The sequence below is a fragment of the Hylobates moloch genome, unplaced genomic scaffold, assembly GCF_009828535.3.
Source record: "Hylobates moloch isolate HMO894 unplaced genomic scaffold, HMol_V3 SCAFFOLD_6, whole genome shotgun sequence".
NCBI classification, from domain to species: domain Eukaryota; kingdom Metazoa; phylum Chordata; class Mammalia; order Primates; family Hylobatidae; genus Hylobates; species Hylobates moloch.
The window spans coordinates 15,741,165-15,758,071 of record NW_026652281.1 but is presented as its reverse complement, the minus strand read 5'-3'; the positions used below and the strand labels follow the sequence as shown (position 1 = coordinate 15,758,071).

The 16,907-nt window shown below is 44.6% G+C and overlaps 1 non-coding gene across 1 annotated transcript; it reads right to left on the bottom strand.

The window, feature by feature from the left end:
* Nucleotides 1-8,860: 8,860 nt before the first annotated feature.
* On the bottom strand, nt 8,861-8,920 carry LOC116472052 (U7 small nuclear RNA). The gene has a single exon (XR_004248965.1). It is a non-coding gene; the product is annotated as a U7 small nuclear RNA (small nuclear RNA).
* Between the last annotated feature and the right edge of the window lie 7,987 nt (nt 8,921-16,907).

Sequence of the window (16,907 nt, the reverse complement as noted above, 5' to 3'; positions counted from 1 at the left end):
TTTAATGTTTTTAAGGCCCTGATCCACAGAGTCTCACAGCAGCATCAAAATAGAAGAAAGACAGCCCAGCAAACAAACAAAAAAATATTTTAATTGCTCATGTTGGCTGGGGCTGTGGCTCATGCCTGTAATCCCAGCACTTTGGGAGGCCAAGGTGGGCAGATCGCTTGAGCTCAGGAGTTCGAGACCAGCCTCGGCAACATGGTAAAGCCCTGTCTCTAGAAAAATACAAAAAAAAAAAAAAAATAGGTGGACGTGGTGGCACACACCTGTAGTCCCAGCTACTTGGAAGGCCTAGGCACAAGAATCGCTTGAACCAAGGAGGCACAGGCTGCAGTCAGCTGAGATCATACTACTTCATTCCAGCCTGGGCAACAGAGTGAGATTCTGTCTTAAAAAAAAAAAAAAAAAAAAAAGCTTATGTTTTTTACTTATATTTCTTGAAAACTATGGGACCCACTCCGCCCACCTACCACTCACCTCTTGCATACACTAAGCAATTTTCTGCCTAAGTCCCGAGAAAACTGAAATCCCACCTACCCATGTCTCTCTTAACCTCTTCTGTTCTGAGAAAGAGAAAAGTAACCCCTAACATCTGAAAGGCCCAGCTGGACCTTGGTGTTGCCAGAATTTGACCTGACATTCACAGCAAGGCCTTAGTGTTGTCCCATTGGACATAAGTCATTTCACAGGGCATCACCGTGAGACAGGGCCATTCTTTAACTATGATGGATCAAGACAAAAACAACAGCACTCTAATCACGTCTAACACATACAAAAGCATGAACATTGTCCAAGTCACAAAAATGACCTAGCTAATATGAGTGCCTGCTGTCCTAGCTAATGTGAGTACCTGCTACTTCTTTACCAATTGCAGCTTTAGCCTCACTCTAATCATTCCTCTTTCTAGATAAGATTTATTAATATACTCAGTCATAGAATTACTCTTGCTTCCTGACAGCATCCAGCACAAAGGAAAGTTCTGCTTCTTTAACCCTCTTGAAAACCACTAACCCAAACCCAGATCCTCTAAGTCCTTTCTAATGCTCTCTTCCTGAGATGCCACATGGTTTCCCATGCCATGTGTCCTCTCTCACTTCAACAAGCAATGAACCCAACTTGTTCAACTACAGGTGTGCTCGTGGTGGTCTCTGGCCAGAAGGCGCTGACACTTCTTATCTCATTATTACAAAAGCACAGAGAATCTTGGAGAGGAGAAGGGGGTAGAAACTGCCACAAAGCTGGAGTCTCCCTTAGTGATGGTGGTTGGGAGGCGAGTGTGCATGGAGAGAGTGGAAACATGCATGTTTCCAATACATAAAGAGAGGTGTCTGCACCCTTCAGTATCTCAATACTTTCTCAGGCCTGGGGGAGTTCTTTTGAAGAGACCCTTAGATGGCTGTGTTTAGCTGGGATTAGAGCCACAGACCTTGCTGTTCCTGGCCAGGCCCTATATCAAGGAGCTGATAGTTGGGGAGGTGGTGGGCCTCCACTCCACATAGTTTGGCACTTGTAATCTAAACTGATGACACCAAAGCAAAGCAACTGTCCACCTCACAAGTCCCTGTGGTTTCTTGCTTTAATGCCCACTCTCTTTATTGGATATGGTTTATGTGATGTGACTATGAGTGGAATACTAAAGACCACTTCTTTAGTGCCAAGCACTGTGCTAAGTGCTGTATGTATCTTTTTAGCCCTCTTACTCCTCAAAAGTAGGTATCAGTATAACCCCATTTTACAAGTGAGAAAGCTGGGACTTAGAGACATTACTTTGTCAATGTCAGGTAGCTAATAAGCAGTAGAGGCAATACTTAACCCCCTAATATCTGGTTCCAAAGGCCATGCTGTCATGTGAACATGACCAGTGTAAAGAATTGTATGTTGTGGATGTCAGTGCAGCCTTCCTAGGAGAGCAGGATTTGGACTTCAGATTGAGCAGAACTAGCAAGCGAGTGGGAAAGATGAGATGGTAGCAGCAGCGAGACTCCATTCAGGACTTCCCTATCTCTGTGTGTCCCCAACAGTCCAATACATATGAGGGCTTAGTTTCATATATGATTTCCAGGGGTTTATTGTAAAGGACTTATAGAAACATTTCTTTCTGTAAGTACCTTTTTTTTTTTTTTTCCAACAGAGATGGAGCTGGGTGTAGTGGCTCACACCTGTAATCCTGGCACTTTGGGAAGCTGAGGTGGGAAGATCACTTGAGGCCAGGAATTCGAGACCAGACTGAGCAATGTAGTGAGACCCAGTATCTACCCAAAAAAAATTTTTTTTTTTTTTTTTTTGAGTAAGAGTCTCACTCTGTCACCCAGGCTGGAGTGCAGTGGCGTGATCTCAGCTCACTGCAACTTCTGCCTCCTGGGATCAAGTGATTCTCACGTCTCAGCCTTCCAAGTAGCTGGAATCACAGGAGTGTGCCACCACATCTGGCTAATTTTCGTATTTTTAGTAGAGATGGGGTTTCACCGTGTTGCCCAGGCTGGTCTGAACTCCTGACCTCAGGTGATCCACCTACCTCGGCCTCCCAAAGTGCTGGGATTACAGGCATGAGCTGCCGTGCCCAGCCTTCACCTTTATTTTTTTCATTTGAAAGTATATGTTAGAGTTGATTCAAAGTCAGTGCATAGGTTTTTTTGTTTGTTTGTTTTTTTCAAGACAGGCACATAGCTATCCATTGCATGGACACAAATAAATTGGGTTAAATAACCCTATTATTGGACATTTAGGTTAATCCAGTATTTTGCTATTACTATTTTAGTAACAAATACCCTTGTTCATTTATTTTTGTTCACATTTGTAAGTCCACTTACAGGATAAATTTCTAAAAGATGAATTGGTGGGTTAAAGTGTAGGTAGTAGATTGTACTTTACAAAGACAATCACGAAAAAATTTTCCACCTCCCAAGCTTTTCTACAATGTGACTTTGCCACTACTCTACCCAGAAGAGGTGAGGTCTATTTCTCCGTCCCCTTGGATAATGAGCTTAGGGGTGACAGTAACTGCTTTGACCAACAGAATGTAGCAGAAGGTATTCTGGACATAGGCTTTAACTGGCCTGGTAGCTTCCACTTCTTGCCTGTTGGTAGTGCTACTACTCTGCGACTACTAAGCTATGAGAAATACAAGCCATATGGAGAAGCCCAGGAGTATGAGATAGCATGTGGAGAGGGGAAAGAGAGGCCAAGGAGCACTTAGGCATTGGACAGGCAAGTAACTAAGCCATCTCGGAAGTGAATCCTGCAGTGTCAGCCACCCCCGCTGACACCATACTGATTAGAGAAGAATTCGGCAGCCTAGCTCTTCCTGAATTTCTGACCCTCAAAAACATGAGCACAATAATTATAGAAGTGCAAACTACTAAGTTTGGGGGTAGTTTGTTACATGATAATAGACAACTGTAACAGAGTACATGAATTTTCTATTTTGATTGATATTGTCAAATCACACTTACAAAGAGCCCATACCAATTTACATTCCCATAAAAAATGTATACAAGCGCACTGAGATGGTTTAGATCTATGTCCCCACCCAAATCTCATGTTCAGTTGTAATCCTCAATATTGGAGGTGGGTCCTAGTGGGAGGCAATTGGATCATGGGGGCAGTTTCATCATGAATGGTTTAGCACTATCCCCGTTGGTCATGATAGTGAGTTCTCACGAGATCTGGTCATTTAAAAGTATGTGGCACCCACCCCTCCCCCTCTCTTGCTTCTGCTCTGGCCATGTAAAAGGTACCTGCTTCCCCTTTGCCTTCCACCATGATTGTAAGTTTCCTGAGGCCTCCTCAGAAGTGGAAGTCTGCATTTCCTGTACAGCCTGCAGAACCGTGAGCCAATTAAACCTCTTTTCTTTGTTAATTACCTAGTCTCGGGTATTTATTTACAGCAGTGTGAGATCACACTAATACACTCACTAACACAGTGCATTATCAAATTTTTTTAGACGGGGTCTTGCTGTGTTGCCCGGGCTGGATTTGAACTCCCAGGCTCAAGTGATCCTCCTGCCTCCACCTCCCCAGTAGCTGGGACTACAGGTGAACACCACTGTGTTTGGCCTTTTTAGCTTTTAAAGTGCCATGGACCATCCTGGCAGCCTTAGTCCAGGTCAGAGTGTGTAAGTGTTCCCAGTGCCATTGAGACTTGGGGTGATCCCTTTTGCCCACCAGTCTCTGTGGGACCAACCCCTGCCTTCTGGGGCCTCAAGTTTCCCTTCTGCAGAATGAGTGCTGTGGCCAACAGCTCTTGGGCCTGTCCCCTGCAAGCAGCCTGCTGCTGCAGGCCCATGTCACCATGCCTAGTGCATTATCAAACTTTTGGATCTCTGAAATCTGAAAGGTAAAAATAATATCTGTCTTAATTTATATTGCATATATTATAAATGAGACTACACACCATTTTGTGTATTTTAAGGCCATTTGTATGTGATCTGGCTGTCCATTTTCTTTGCTCATTTTTCTATTAGATTATTGGTCTCATTGATTTGTAAGACCTCTTTAGGGCTGGGCACAGTGGCTCATGCCTATAATCCTAGTAGCATTTTGGGAGGCCGAGGTGGGCAGATTGCTCGAGCCCAGGAGTTGGAGACCAGCCTGTCTCTACAAAAGACACAAACATTAATTGGCCATGGTAGCACATGCATGTAGTTCCAGCTACTCCAGGGAGCTGAGGCGGGAGGATCACCTGAGCCCCGGAGGTTGAGGCTGCAGTTAGACATGATTGTGCCACTGCATTCCAGCCTGAGTGACAGAGTGAGACCCTGTCTCAAAAAACAAACAAACAAACAAACAAACAAAACAAAAAACCTCTTTATATATTAAGGCGATTAACAGTTTTTCCTATGTGTGGCAAATATTTTTCCAAGTTTGTGTCCTTTGATTTTGTGTATGGTTTAACAGTGGATCTGTAGTTCATAGTTGAAGCAACAGATGTATTTTTTTTTGGGTTTTTTTTTGTTTGTTTTTTTGAGATGGAGTCTTGCTCTGTCACCCAGGCTGGAGTGCAGTGGCGCAATCTCAGCTCACTACAAGCTCCGCCTCCTGGGTTCACGCCATTCTCCTGCCTCAGCCTCTCCGAGTAGCTGGGACTACAGGCGCCTGCCACCAGACCTGGCTAATTTTTTTGTATTTTTAGTAGAGATGGGGTTTCACCGTGTTAGCCAGGATGGTCTCAAATCTCCTGACCTCGTGATCTGCCGGCCTCAGCCTCCCAAAGTGCTGGGATTACAGGTGTGAGCCACCACACCCAGCCCAGATGTATCTTTCTTTTAGGCAGCAGCTACATAGCTGTCTCAATAATTCAGAGATGGTAATGTACTGGTTAAAGTATATTAGAGGTCAGAAACCTTTCAACAAAATCATGTTGTTTATTTTTAGAAATTCAACAAAGCATGAATTATTGCTTATACACAAATGTCTACCTAAACTGCAAATGTTCTTCTGGGGTAAGTTTGTTTGCTTTCTAATTATGCACTGAGTTCACCACAGTTGTCTAATGATAGGGCTTTATAGGAAAGTAGAAAGTGCACAAGAAGAAAGTGCAGGGAGAATGAAGCTTGCCTTCCGTGGTGGGGACTCCTGACAGGCAGGGCCTCTTGGTAAGACTCGGTGAGGGCTGACTGTTCCAGGGATTGAACGAGATTCCCTTTCAGATCAGCAGTTCCTGGAAAGGAGTGCTGGGCTGTCACGTTCCCATTAAGTACACATATGTCACCTTTTCCCTGCAGACACTGGGTGACACCCAGCCTCTGTTTGCTTTGGTCAGAATAACTTAACTTTTCTACTCCAGCCTGGCCCCCAGCCCCAGGCCTGAAACCATTCCATCCTTGTGGTCTTCCTTCATTCAGATGTTACTCACACATCCTTGGACAAAAGAGGATTCATGAAAAAGATGGATACAGGCTTCTTCTTCTCTGCCAACTTCAGTGGGCCCCGGACAGATAGGTGTGGGCAAATAAGCTTTTCCACTTTGCTCTTCTGGTCCCCTAAGGTTCATTTTGGTTTTCAAGAAAAGAAACTATCTCAGGCTCTGAACTCGACCCCAAAAGCATTGCTTAGAAAAGGCAACAGCCTCCTCAGGCCCAGGAATGGCCAGACTGTCTCTCTTGTGTCCAGATCATAAAATGGGATGAGATAGTCTCTAAAAAGCCCCTCTCCTAAAACTGTCATTCTGTTTGAGCTAAACCTCCCAGATTTCTGCTTGCTGAGGAGTCACCCAGAATATTCAATGGAAGAAAAATCCAATTTGTGAGCTCTGGACCCCAGTCTGCACACAGAAGCTGCGTGATGGACTTGGTACAGAATTAGGTCACAGCATGCTATGTGCATGTGGGCTGGTGGCTCAGGAGACTGATAATGCATGCCCTAAGCATTCACCTAGAAAACCTTCCTGATTTTAACTGTGGCGTATCTGGTCAGTTACTCACACAGAGGATACTTTGTTCTAAAACCCGGGGGTATGCCCAGCATTCATCACAGTCTGGGCACTGTGTCTGTGGTCACATTTACCCCTGCCAGGGTCCTTAGGTCCTAGTTAGCAGCTTTTTCTACTTCAAGGGAAGCAGCAAGAAAAGTAAAAAAAACAAAACAAAAAACAACATAGCAAGTTACTTTTGACTTTCCTAGCAAATCACCTAGCAAGATGAAAGGGGAATGTGTCTGTTAACTGGATGACACCAAATGAATTATGGGGCAAAGGGCAACTGACAGCAACTGCCTAGGAGTGGCAGAGACAGATTTATAGACAGGCTCATTGCCCACCCTTGATTTCTCAAAATGAAACAGAGAGAGAAAGGTGTTCTTCAATTTGGTATATCCCAGAGATAGAAAATCAGTGAAGTAGGAAAGAGTGTGAGTTCCAAAGTATGGTGACTTCAGTTTGAATACCAGTAGCTCTATGAACCTGGAGATGTCCCCACCTTCCTGAACCTCCATTTCCTCATATGTAAAACAAGGATACTACATACCTGCCAGATAAAAGTTAAAGGAGATTTGATCACATAGAGTAGTGCCAGGCTCACAGTAGGCCACCAATAAGTGATGTTAGTTATCATTATTCCTCACTTGAGTTTCTCCTGAGAAATACAATCTCAACTAAACCCCAGTCCCGATTTTCTCTCTAAGGACTGGTTTATCCACCTGGGGTCTCCCATAGGTGTTGCTTATGCTGCTGGTAGTTTCTCTCCTAAGCTTCACTCACCATTCTGGCAAACACGGCTGTAGTGAACACTTTCTTCATATTGTGTAAGTCTTGGGGAGACAGAACTCCCCCTCCTGCTTTGAAAGCCAGCCCAGTCACAGTACAGGCCTGAGACCTGGACTTAATCAATTTGATGCTTCTTCCAGAAGCTGGGACTCTTATGTGAGTAAAAGAGAGACACTGGGACAGGTGAGAAATGATTACGAGTCAGGGTGCGCAAGGACAGTAACAATCCCGGCCTGTCCCCTGCTCTTGCTGGGCAGCCTCCTTTGTTCTTATTTTCACAGCCTGGTTCTCCAGCCTTCTAGTCAATTCTGTGAACCACTAGGTCTCCTCCCAATACATTCCTTTTTTGAATGAGTCAGGCAGAGCTGCTTGCTATTGTTTGAAACGAATAAGTTTCTAATGTGGAGTCAAGACACCTTTTTCATACTGCCAGGCAAGAGGAAAATCCAGCCTGTTGAGATTTGGGTGTTGAGAGCTGCCCTTTCCCTGGGAACAGCAACTACTAGCAAAGAGGGCAAGAGAGATTTCCATAGCTGCCCCAGGGTTCAGGGGAGGCAGTCTCTCTGCCCTTTGATGTTGCTGGAAATCCTCTAACAACGCTTATACAATCTCAAAACTAGCAACTCAGGAAACAGGATAAAGCAGTGCAAGAGAAATACAAAGCAGGCAAGTTCCTGGTTCAAAGTCATAAACATTTGCCATAAAAATGAGAACAAGATTTCCCTTGATAAACAAAACAAAGGCAAGAAAATGTGGAGATTGGTTGCTTTTTCCTCTTGCTGTACTAAGGAGGGTTGACCTTGATTCTACCTTTTCTTTGCTCGACAGCATAGGCAAAAAGACTAAGCTGAAGTCAGGCCAGGGAGGAGACATAGGCTTCCATCCCATAGTTACCCCAACAGGGGACTGGGTGTGTCCTGAAGTTTCCTTTTTTCTTCCTTTCTCCATTAGCAAATGTCCCTGATAAGAACCCCTCATGATGCTGAGTTACATGACCCCTGAGCCAAGTATCACCTCACCAGTGAAGCCTTCTTTGTTATCCCCAGGTAGAGTTCATTGTTTCTGGCCCTACATAATACTACATTGTAGAGTATGTGGTCATTTAGTTGTCTGTCTGCCTCACTAGACCTATAGTGAGGGCTTTGACGGAAAGGACTATGCCTGGCAGTACCAGACTCAGAAGTAATCTCAGAGTTTCTTGAATAAATGAATGTGGGAGACCTGACTTCATGTGAACAGCTATGTCATTCCTCTATTCTGTGAGTTCACAGTTGATAGCAACATGCCAAGAATGGCCTTGGCCTCCAGGCCCCGTATGTGTGTTGGTGAGGGGTATGGGAGTGGGAGAGTCCATGCAAACAGCATTTAAGGCACTAAATGGCCCTCCTAGGGAAGTGATTAAATTGAATAAAAGGACTTATTTAATTAGGAAGCAATTATTGAGTGTTCATGTACCAGTTGGCCCACACTTAAGGTAAGAGGCAGTGAACACATGTCCTAGGAGCCAGAAAGGAAATCAGCAGTACGCCTTCCACCGAGAGCCATTGCTGACAACCCCTCTCTGCCCTGGCATCAGCCAGGGCCCGATGGCTCTGTCCATGAGCAGACTCACTGTCAGCGCTCACTTGGGGAACTGACTTTTTTGTTTAACTTTTTACGGGCTTTCTGGCAAAAACCAGAAAGCCTGCTAGACAAAGTCTAAGAGCTATAACACTGGGAACCAACTCTTTTTTTTTTTTTTTTTTTTTTTTTGAGACAGAGTCTTGCCCCATTGCCCAGGCTGGAGTGCAGTGGTGCAATCTCGGCTCACTGCAACCTCCGCTTCATGGATTCAAGTGATTCTCCTGCCTCAGCCTTCCAAGTGGCTGGGATTACAGGCATGAGCAACCATGCCTGGCTAATTTTTTGTACTTTTGGTAGAGACAAGGTTTCACCATGTTGGTCCCAAACTCCTGACCTCAAGTGATCCACCCTCCTTGAACCAACTTTTAAAAAAACATTAGACCCTGGGCCAGTCATTTCCTTCAGGTCACCACACTTCCTATATCACTCTCTCCTCTTGGTGGTTTTGACAAAAAGATGTGACTTGCCATACCCGAAGAGGCTGCTTTCTTTTCAGAGCAGATTTCTTTGGTCACTCACTTGGGCACAGCAGTGAGAGGTCTAGGGAGGTGCTGCCATGAATAGAAGCAAGGACTTTCAAGAGAGTTCATTTGGACCCCATTTTTTTTTTTTTGGCAGAGTTTCACTCTTGTCACCCAGGTTGGAGTACAGTGGCACAATCTCAGCTCACTGCAACCTTTGCCTCCCAGGTTCAAGTGATTCTTCCGCCTCAGCTTCCCGAGTAGCTGAGATCACAGGCATGCACCACCATGCCAGGCTAATTTTAGTATTTTTAGTGGAGATGGGTTTTCACCATGTTGGCCAGGTCGGTCTTGAACTCCTGACCTCAGGTGATCCACCCACCTCAGCCTCCCAAAGTGCTGAGATTACAGGCATGACCCACCACACCTGGCCTGGATCCTCTTTCTTGGTTCTTGGGATTGGATTAATAACCTTTATTAGTAATGGTGGTAGGTCCTGCTTTATAGTTATTCTGTGAACATGAGTTCTTTTTGAAAACTTTATAAGTGCCTGAAAAGGATTAAAAATAGACTGGGCACAGTGGCTTATGCCTATAATCCCAGCACTTTGGCAGGCCCAGGTGGGCGGATTACCTGAGGTCGGGAGTTTGAGACCAGCCTGACCAACATGAAGAAACCCTGTCTCTACTAAAAATACAAAATTAGCTGGGCATGGTGGTGCTTGCCTATAATCCCAGCTACTCAGGAGGCTGAGGCAGAAGAATCGCTTGAAACTGGGAGGCAGAGGTTGCGGTGAGCCGAGATCTCACCATTGCACTCCAGCCTGGGCAACAAGAGTGAAACTCCATCTCAATAATAATAATAATAATAATAATAATAATAATAATGCCAAACTGCAACTCTCTGGTCTTCCTGAAATAGTGAATGCTTTCCCTAAATTAGATTTACCTTAGTATGCTTAACAGCTTACAATGCACCAAATAAAAATACAAACAATTCAATTTTTAAAAATAGACTAAGGATTTGAACAGGAAGAATTCGAATTTCTCGCAAGAAGATCTACAAATAGCCAATAAGCACTAAAAAGGTGCTCAACCTCAAATTCAACTCAAAATCACAATTAGGTACCACTTCATACCCACTAGGATGGCTATAAGACAAAAAGTCAGATAGTAAGTATTGAGGAGGATATGAAGGAACCCTCACGCACTGCTGCTGCGAGTGTAAAATGATACAACTGACTTGGAAAACTGTTTCTCAGTTCACCAAATGATGAAACAGAAAGTTACCATATGACCCAGAATTCCACTCTTCGGTCTATACCTAAGAGAGCTGAAAACATATGTTCATGTCAAAACCTGTACATATGTTTCTATCAGCATGATTCATAATAGCCAAAAAGTGGAAACAACCTAAATGGCCACCAACAGATTAATGAATAAATAAAATCTGGTATATCTATACAATGGAATATTATTCAGCCATAAAAAGAAATGAAGTGCTGACATGTACTACAACGTGTGGACCTCGAGAACATTAAGCTAAGTGAAAGAAAACAGACAAAACCCCACGTATTATTCCATGTATATGAAATGTCCAGAATGGGCAAATCCACAGAGAAAGAAGGGACAAGAAGTGACTATTAAATGGTACGAGGCCTCTTTGGGTGATGACAGAAATGTTCATCTCTAGGCTCCATCTCTAGATAGTGGGATAATTATAAAATCTTGTGACTAGGCTGGGTGTGGTGGCTCAAGCCTGAAATCCCAGCACTTTGGGAGGTTGAGGCATGAAGACTGCTTGAGCACAGGAGTTTGAGACCAGCCTAGGCAACATAATGACATGCTGTCTCTATTAAAAAAAAAACAAAAAACTTTTTAATCTTGTGACTATACTAAAGATAACTGAATTTACAGTTTTTTTTTTTTTTTTTGAGACAGAGTCTCACCCTGTTGCCCAGGCTGGAGTGCAGTGGCGTGGTCTCAGCTTACTGCAGCCTCTCCCTCCCAGGTTCAAGCGATTCTCCTCCCTCAGCCTCCGGAGTAGCTGGGATTACAGGTGCCTGCCACCATGCCCAGTTAATTTTTTTGTATTTTTAGTAGAGATGGGGTTTCACCATGTTGGCCAGGCTGGTCTAGAGCTCCTGACCTCATGATCTGCCCACCTCGGTCTCCCAAAGCGCTGGGATTACAGGTGTGAGCCACCGTGCAGGGCCTGTATTTATTTTTATTTTTTTAGATGGAGTTTCACTCTTGTTGCCCAGGCTGGAGTGCAGTGGCGCGATCTCAGCTCACTGAAACCACCTCTCGGGTTCAAGCAATTCAATTCAAGCAATACACACACACACACACACACACACACACACACACACACAAATATATATATGTATACACGCATATATATATATACACACACACACACACACACACTTAAGAATTGTCATTGACATTGGCCTATTCTTTATTTTTTTGGAGACAGAGTCTCGCTCTGTCGCCCAGGCTGGTGCAGTGGTGTGATCTCAGATCACTACAACCTCCGCCTCCTGGGTTCAAGTGATTCTCGTGCCTCAGCCTCCCAAGAAGCCAGGATTACAAGCACGTGCCACCACAACTGGCTAATTTTTGTATTTTTAGCAGAGATGGGATTTTGCCATGTTAACCAGGCTGGTCTCAAACTCCTGGTCTCAAGCAATCCACCCAACTCAGAGTGGTGGAATTACAGGCATAAGCCACCACACCCGGCCTGATATTGGCCCATTCTTGCTCAAGGTCTTCACATACAAAGCAAGAGATGGCTTCTAACGGTTCTAACCACTCTGATGTTTTAAGCATGTGTCTACAAATGCAGAAAGCAAGCTCAAGTACTCTAGCACTAAATTACTAATTCAGAGCACCTTCTGCCCATAGACCTAAAGGTATCTTGCAAGCCAGGTGATCTCAGGTTTATTTGTGGGCCACATGTTCAGATGTTCATGTGCCTGCAGATCACATGACTTTTAAAAAATTACCATTGTGTGTAAATTAGTTTACTAATCATTAAAATTAAGAATCTTGGCCAGGCACTGTGGCTACCTGTAATCCCAGCACTTCCGGAGGCCGAGGCGGGAGGATCACCTGAGGTCAGGAGTCCAAGACCAGCCTGGCCAACATGGTGAAACCCTGTCTCTACTAAAAATTCAAAAATTAGCCAGGCGTCGGGGCGGGCTCCTGTAATCCCAGCTACTCAGGAGGCTGAGGCAGGAGAACCGCTTGAAACCAGGAGGTAGAGCCTGCAGTAAGCCAAGACTGCACCATTGCACTCCAGCCTGGACACCCAAGAGCAAAACTCCGTCTCAAAAAAAAAAAAAAGTCTTTAGCAGTAATACAAAAGTAGTCTGTTCGAAAGTATATAGCCTAGTGCTACCTGTTAACCAACTCTAATCTGATTTGATCACATCATAATGAAAATATTTACATTATCCTCAGAACCTATCAGGTCAAGGCATGTCCCAATCCTGACACCACATTTGTATTTACATGGTAGTTCTCAGCTTCATGTTAGCAGTTTCATGAAACAATAAGAACCTTGGCAGAACTAGGTCCAGGTCCTCTTGGTGGGCAGAGTATCATCTCGCTGTATTCTATCAGTTCCTTTGACTTGGATAGGACAGATATTAGACAGCTCTTGAGGACTGCATTCCAAAGGTAGCTGCAGAAAATCAACACATTTCACAGGTGTCTCAGACTGTGCCTCTCTCCCAAATTGTGCCCATTTTCACCAGGGAGAGCTGCAGTTTATCTTATACCATTCATGATTCCACCATGCTTAGGCAGTTCAGTAATGGAAAAGAAGTACATTTGGGTTCGAGACCAGAAAGCTAGTTGGGCATGGTGGCATGTGCCTGTTAGGCCCAGATACTAAGGAGCCCAAGGCAGAAGGATCACTTGAGCCCAGGACTTTAAGACCAGGCTGGACAACACAGGAAGATTCTGTTTCTCTTTAAAAAGAGAGACAGACAGACAGAGAGACAGAGAAAGCCACTGCATAGGAGGAGGAAATATATTAAGTAATAGCCTGGGCACAGTGGCTCATGCCTGTAATTGCAGCATTTTGGGAGGCCAAGGTGGGTGGATTACTTGAGCTCAGGGGTTTGAGACTAGCCTGGGCAACATAGCAAGACCTCGTCTCAACTTGAAAAAAAAAAAAAAATCAGCTGGGTATGGTGGGGCATGCCTATAGTCCCAGTTACTTGGGAAGCTGAGGCGGGAGGATTGCTTGAGCTCAAGAGATCAAGGCTGCAGTGAGCTGTGATCGTGCCACTTCACTCCAGCTTGGGAGACAGAATGAGACTCTGTCTCAAAAAAAAAAAAGATAATAAATATATAATGTGTATACGTTAGAAGTATCATGAGCCCTACCTTGGGGCAATATCAGGCAGAGTTTAGAATAAAATCATATGAGGAAGGGACTGTTGCACTGTTCAATAGAAATATGAGCCATATATGTAGTTTTAAGTCAGTTAATAGACATATTTAAGAAGTAGGCCAGGTACAGCGGCTCACGCCTGTAATCCCAGCACTTTGGGAGGCCGAGGCAGGTGGGACACCTGAGGTCAGGAGTTTGAGACCAACCTGGCCAACATGATGAAACCCCATCTCTACTAAGAATACAAAAAAAATTAGCTGGGCATGATGGCAGATGACTGTAACCCCAGCTACTCAGGGGGCTGAGGCAGGAGAATTGCTTGAACCCAGAAGGCAGAGGTTGCAGTGAGATCATGCCACTGCACTGCAGTCTGGGCAACAGAGCTCGACCCCATCTTAAAAAAAAATAGGAAAAAGGGCTGGGCACGGTGGCTCATGCCTGTAACCCCAGCACTTTGGGAGGCTGAGGCCGGTGGATCACTTGAAGCCAGGAGTTTGAGACCAGCCTGGCCAGCATGGTGAAACCCAGTCTCTACTAAAAATACACAAAAATTAGCGGGGCATGGTGGCTCATGCCTATAATACCAACTACTTGGGAGGCTGAGATGGGAGAATCGCTTGAACTCAGAAGGCAAAGGTTGCAGTGAGCCAAGATTGTGCCACTGCCCTCCAGCCTGAGCAACAGAGAGACACCCTGTCTCCAAATAAATACATACATAAACGAATAAGTAAATAAAGTAGGCCAGGCACGGTGGCTCACATCTATAATCCTAGCACTTTGGGAGGCCAAGGTGGGCAGACCACCTGAGGTCAGCAGTTCAAGACCAGCCTGGCCAACATGGTGAAACCCCATCTCTACTAAAAATAGAAAAAATTAGTCAGACGTGGTGGTGGATGTTTGTGACCCCAGCTACTCAGGAGGCTGAGGCAAGAGAATCGCTTCAACCCGGGAGGGGGAGGTTGCAGTGAGCCAAGATTGTGCCACTGCACTCCAGCTTCGGCAACAGAGTAAGACGCTGTCTCAAAACTAAATAGTAAAAAGAAACAGGGGAAACTAATTTATATATTAAATATATGCAACTATTTAATATATCCAAATAGACCCAATATATCAAAATATTATTTCACCATGTAATCAATAGAGATATTTTATTATTTTTTTTTTTGGAGATAGAGTCTTGCTATGTCACCTAGAGTTCAGTGGTGCAAACACAGCTCACTACAGGCTCATGCCACCACACCTGGTTAATTTTAATTTTTATTTTTTTAGAGACAGGGTCTCACTATATTGCCCAGGTGGTCTTGAACTCTTGGACTCCAGCGATCCTCCTGCCTCATCTTCCCAAAGTGCTGGGATTACAGGTGTGAGCCACCATGCCCAGCCTACATTATTTTCTTCATATTTCATCAGTCTTTTTCCACAAAGTAATTTTTATTATGCCATTGTGCAGGTAAGGAAGCTAAGAGAGGTCAAGTTCAGCATCTCAGAACTATCACATGGTAGAGCCTGGACTCAGATCCAGATATCTCTGACTCCAAAATCCTTGCTTGCTCGTAAACTCCCATTATACTTTTTTTTTGAGGCAGAGTCTTGCTCTGCCACCCAGCTTGGAGTACAGTGGGGCAATGATGGCTCATTGCAGTCCCAACCTTCTGGGCTCAAGCAATCCTCCCATCTCAGCCACCCAAGTAGCTGGGACTACAGGCACACGCCACCATGCCCAGCTAATTTTTGTATTTTTGGTAGAGACATGGTTTCACCATATTGCCCAGGCTGGTCTCCAACTCCTGGGCTCAAGCAATCCATCCGTCTTGATGTCCCAAAATGTATCAACAAGACAAAAACCCATATGAATCTCTTGTCAAGCATTTAAAGCACTCTTTTTTTTTTTTTTTTTTTTTGAGACAGAGTCTCGCTCTGTTGCCCAGGCTGGAGTACAGTGGTGAAATCTCGGCTCAGTGCAAGCTCCGCCTCCCAGGTTCACGCCATTCTCCTGCCTCAGCCTCTCCGAGTAGCTGGGACTACAGGCGCCCGCCACCACGCTCGGCTAATTTTTTTTGTATTTTTAGTAGAGACGGGGCTTCACCGTGGTCTAGATCTCCTGACCTCATTATCCACCCGCCTCGGCCTCCCAAAATGCTGGGATTACAAGCGTGAGCCACCGCGCCCGGCCAAGCATTTAAAACACTCTCACTTGGCAAGGAACAGTGGCTCATGCCTGCAATCCCAACACTTTGGGGGTCTGAAGTGGGTGGATCACAAGGTCAGGTGTTTGAGACCAGCCTGATCAACATGGTGAAACCCTGTCTCTACTTAAAAAAAAAAAAAAAAAAATTAGCCAGGTGTGGTGGTGCACGCCTGTAGTCCCAGCTGCTCAGGAGGCTGAGGCAGGAGAATTGCTTGAACCTGGGAGACGGAGGTTGCAGTGAGCCAAGATCACGCCACTGCACTCCAGCCTGGGTAACAGAGACTCCGTCCCAAAAAATAAATAAATAAATAAATAAATAAAAATTAAAAAAACACTGTTCCTCATGACGAAACCAGCATAGCTTGTTGTGGGCTTACTTTGGTATGGGATTTCTCAAAATAGTTGGACACACTGCCGGGGCTGATGTCTCTGTTGTGACAATTTCACTCCGGCACAGCATCTGTGGGGTATTCTTTGGAAAGAGATGGGACTGCCAAGGCTTTTACAAAAAAACCCTCTCTTCCATGAAAATTCTCAAATGTGGCAGTGAGCAGATATGTTCACAAAGCATCTGAATTCATGCACAGACAAATGCTCTGCATAGAAATTGTGACTAAGTCTACAGCCATACCACCCTGAACACACCCGATCTCATCTGATCTCAGAAACTAAGGAGGGTCGGGCCTGGTTAGTACTTGGATGGGAGAAATTGTGAATAAATTTCACCATTGGAGAACATAAAGATCTTTTGTTTGCAGAGGTCGGAGATTAAAATTTGAATGTGTGAAACTGCCAATAGTTTGGTAAATACATCAGCCCACCAGCAGCCTTCAAAGGGAATTGAAACCATTTGTAAAAATCAGTGAGGTGGGCAATGTGTGGGCGTGGGGGTTTTCCATGGAGGGAATAGATTTATGCTACATGCATAAATCTTTGATAAAAGACTTCATACATCTTTGAAAACTGGTAATATTTTATAGTTACAGCTCATCTCAATTTTGACTACCCACATTTTAAATGCTCAGTA